The following is a 4,039-nucleotide window of genomic DNA, read 5'->3' on the forward strand; positions in this document are numbered from 1 at the left end:
AAGATACAATTTTGAGAGGTGCATTCACATGTCTTTGATGAGATGTTGTGTAGAATATGCTGGATGATATTTTAATAACTAATAGAGGTTGACATACTAGAGATACACAACATAGTATAGGTATATATGTTATTGGAGTGGACAATTATTATGGATCTAGTCATGATTTGGTAGCACAAGAGGTTGCACAGCTTCGTACTGGTATTGGGTTGCTTACAAAATAGTTCGCAACAATGAGTATTGAGAAATGAATAAAGTTGCGATATAGGGATCTATTTATAGAACATTTGAGATTGAATCTAATGGAGATGTAAATTATCTTGATCATAGGTTGGCAGATTTCCTAGCCCAAGGGAAAGGGAATAAAGGTCAGAACTATTATATGATAGATACAGAGACAGAAGTAAAGAGAGAGCTAATAATTGGTGGTGGAAAGATGACTACAAGAAGAAGAGTGATAAATATGTTCTACTAGGTAATCGTGATTCAAAATCAAGGATGGAGGCATTGCTGTCCAAATTAGTCAAGGGGAAAGAAAGTCAAGAGAGCTGTCCTAAGGATATCAAGGTTGACTTGTCAGGGCTAAACCAGAAAGTTCAGTCACATTCTATAAATATCAAGTAGTTTGAACAATAATTTGGTCAGATATCAGCCATAGTAAATCAAAGACATCATGGCACTCTTTCGAGTAACACGGTAGCTAATCCAAATAATAATGGTCATTGCCATGCCATTACCATTCGAAGTGGTAAATCTACTATAGACCAACCTATACCGGTTGTAGATGAGGAAAAACATTGATGATCCTTTTGATGTAGATAGTAGTATCAAGCAAGATAAAGGATAAGATAAGGCCAAGGATCCTATTTTGAAGCCAATCCCGAGACCTCACCCTCCTTTTCCTTGAAGCCTAAAAAAAGAAGAAGATGGTAAGTATCAGAAGTTTTTGTCAATACCAAAAGAACTGTCAGACAACATCCCACTTGTAAAGTCATTAGAGCAAATGCAAGGATATATAAAATTCATGAAAGATCTAATTACCAAGAAGACTTCAGTCAATTATGAGCCAGTTGACAATATTCATCATTGAAATGTTGTAGCTACTACATTATTGGTAGAGAAGAAAGAGGATCTTAGTGCTTTCACCATACCTTGCGCCATTGGATCTTCCAACATCACTCGTGCATTATATTATTTAGGTGCTAGCATTAATATCGTTCCTTTCAGAGTATTTAAAACAAACCACTGTGAGATTAGTAATGACAGGCAGGATTGTGAAAAAACCAGTTGGTATTTTATGTGATGTATTGGCGAAGGTGGCTTCTTTCATTTTTCCTGGGGATTTTATGATATTGGACTATGAAGTGGACTTCCAAGTCCTAATTATTTTGGGAATACCATTCTTGGATACAAGAAGTACATTGATTGATTTGGAGATAGGACATCGAATATTGAGACTTAATGATGAACAAGTGGTGTTTAATGTATTCAAATCCATGAATCAGCCTGATGAGTTAAGAGTGATAACCGTGATTGATGTGTATGATGATGAAACAGATTCATTCTATGATGTTGATTTTGTTACTCTTTGGGATGATGGTTCTAATGCTGTTGTTCATATTGAATAGAGATTGGGTGTTGAAGCGCAAGCAGTAGTGATCATGAACTTTGACTATAATGGCATTGAGGAGTATGATGAGATGGTATGTGCACTTTATGGGAGTGGTTATTACATTTATACAACAAAGAAGCTTGAATTGGATTTGAAGAATAGAACTACTCCACTTGCTCGTCCATCCTTTGAAAAGACACCGATCTTAGAGTTGAAGTCCCTCCCTTCTTATTTCTGAAATACATTTTTGAGGGCAAACAACACGTTGCTGGTAATTATTGCAGCCAATTTGATTGACTCAAAATTCAAAGAAATATTATCAGTATTACAGAGATTTAATAGGGACATTGGATAGTCTATTGCAGATATTGTGGGTATTTTTCCTGGTCTTTATAATCATAAAATTTAACTTAAACCGGACTATATTCCAAGTATAGAACATTAGCATTTAATAAATCCTCCTATGTAGGAAGTGGTGAAGAAAGAGATAATCAAGTGGATGGATGCTAGTATAGTGTATCCCATTGCTGACAGCAAGTGGGTCAGTTTAGTATAATATGTTACAAAGAAAAGTAATATTACAGTTGTGCCTAGTGAGAAGAATGAGCTAGTGCCTATGAGGCTAGTGATAGGATGGAGAAAATGTATGGATTACAGAAAATTAAATGCAGACTCAAAAGGACAAATTTTCCATGCCCTTCATGGACCAGATGTTAAACATATTAGTGGGTAGAGGATGGTAATATTTTCTTTATGGTTGTTTAGGTTACAACCAAATCACTATTGTGCCTAAAGACCATAATAAGACTACCTTCACATGTACTTGATAACACTCAACTAAACTATATTAAATGGTAGAGGACGGTCGTTGTCAATATCCCAACTCGCGTTGAGGTCGAATCCACAAGGAGTAAAAATAGAACTCTAGTATTATGGGTAATTAGATCCTACTAAGATTATTCCCAAAGTTCTAGTAAAGAAAACAACATAATTAAATATGGAGGCATTTATTGGTTAAAAGAGAATTTGTATCGCAAGTGACTTAACTTCACAAACTAAGCAACAAATTGTAATTTAACCATGATATTTGGAGAATCTTGGGATTATGTCTGCCTAAGGACAAATTAGTTAAGGTTATATGAAGATTTGATGCATATGCTAGTACATTGACAAATGGGTAGGCTAGGTCTAGGATCCTTGAAGTTACTTTGTCAACAGAATCTCAAGCATTTCACCTATTGACCCTTTCGAATACCAAACAAGCGTGTTAATTAATAATCACCTAATACCTCAATAGGGTATCCTTATTTCTAGGATAATAGCAAAAGTAAATCCATCTTCATATTCACTCTTATATCTAAGATAGTGAAAATTGATTAACTATACCCACTAATTGTTTACAATTATTTTGGTTCCCACATCGTCTTTCAAGGATGATGATGGGTTCCTAAAATTTACCCAAACTCCTCTTTCGAGGATACTTTAGTCTTTCTAGCGTTTGGTAGATATTTGGGGTTTTCACTTATAATCCCAAAAAATTCTACCAAGAAAATATAAAACCTATTATTAAACTAGCATGCACACAAATATAACATAACCTACAACTATTTTGTACCTTAGTTCAACATAATCCCAAGAGCAAAAGATTTAGCTACTCATGAACAAAGGAGAGAAACATATACCAAATGGGTTCTTCAAAGCATCCATCTTCACAAACATCAAAATCAAAGTGTTTAAATCAAAATTACAATACTTCCCTAATTTAGGGTTTCAATTTTAAATTCAAAGTATTGTTTCTCTCTAGAAGATCCAAAATAGGAAAGGGTTTTTGTCTTTTAAGGAGTTAGGGGTTGGCTGTTAAAAATTATGAAACTACCCCTGGGCCTCATTCTGTGTGACCGCGATTGCACTGGATTGGCCATGATTGTAGCTACTACGATCGTAGTTAGAACTTACGATCACGATGCTTTGACCTAACCTAACTAGCCGCAATCGTGGCCTTTGAACCTGGATCGTGGTAACCAAGGCTTGTTCCTACTCCAGGTCTCTCACCTGCACTTTTCTTTTCCTTTTGATTATTTTTAGCTCAAATCCACACCTTTCTATCTCACAACCTATATTCCTGCAAAATATGGGATTTAGTGCATTTAATCATCAACTTTCCTCACTTATGTCTTCAAATCATAGTAGTGTGCATAATTTTTGAGAGAAAATAAGTGGTAAAATTACCAGTCATCAACACCCCCAATTTAAGACTTTTCTTATCCTCAAGCAACACCACTTCTTATCACGAGTCAATCTCACATGTATGCCTAAATGCTATTATCTAATGATCACAATGGTTTGGACTTGATTACTACCACAAATATCTTGTCACACATGGGCAAATCTATTTTAAAGACACCCATCTACACAAAATATAATGTT

The sequence above is a fragment of the Capsicum annuum genome, chromosome 11, assembly GCF_002878395.1.
Source record: "Capsicum annuum cultivar UCD-10X-F1 chromosome 11, UCD10Xv1.1, whole genome shotgun sequence".
NCBI lineage: Eukaryota > Viridiplantae > Streptophyta > Magnoliopsida > Solanales > Solanaceae > Capsicum > Capsicum annuum.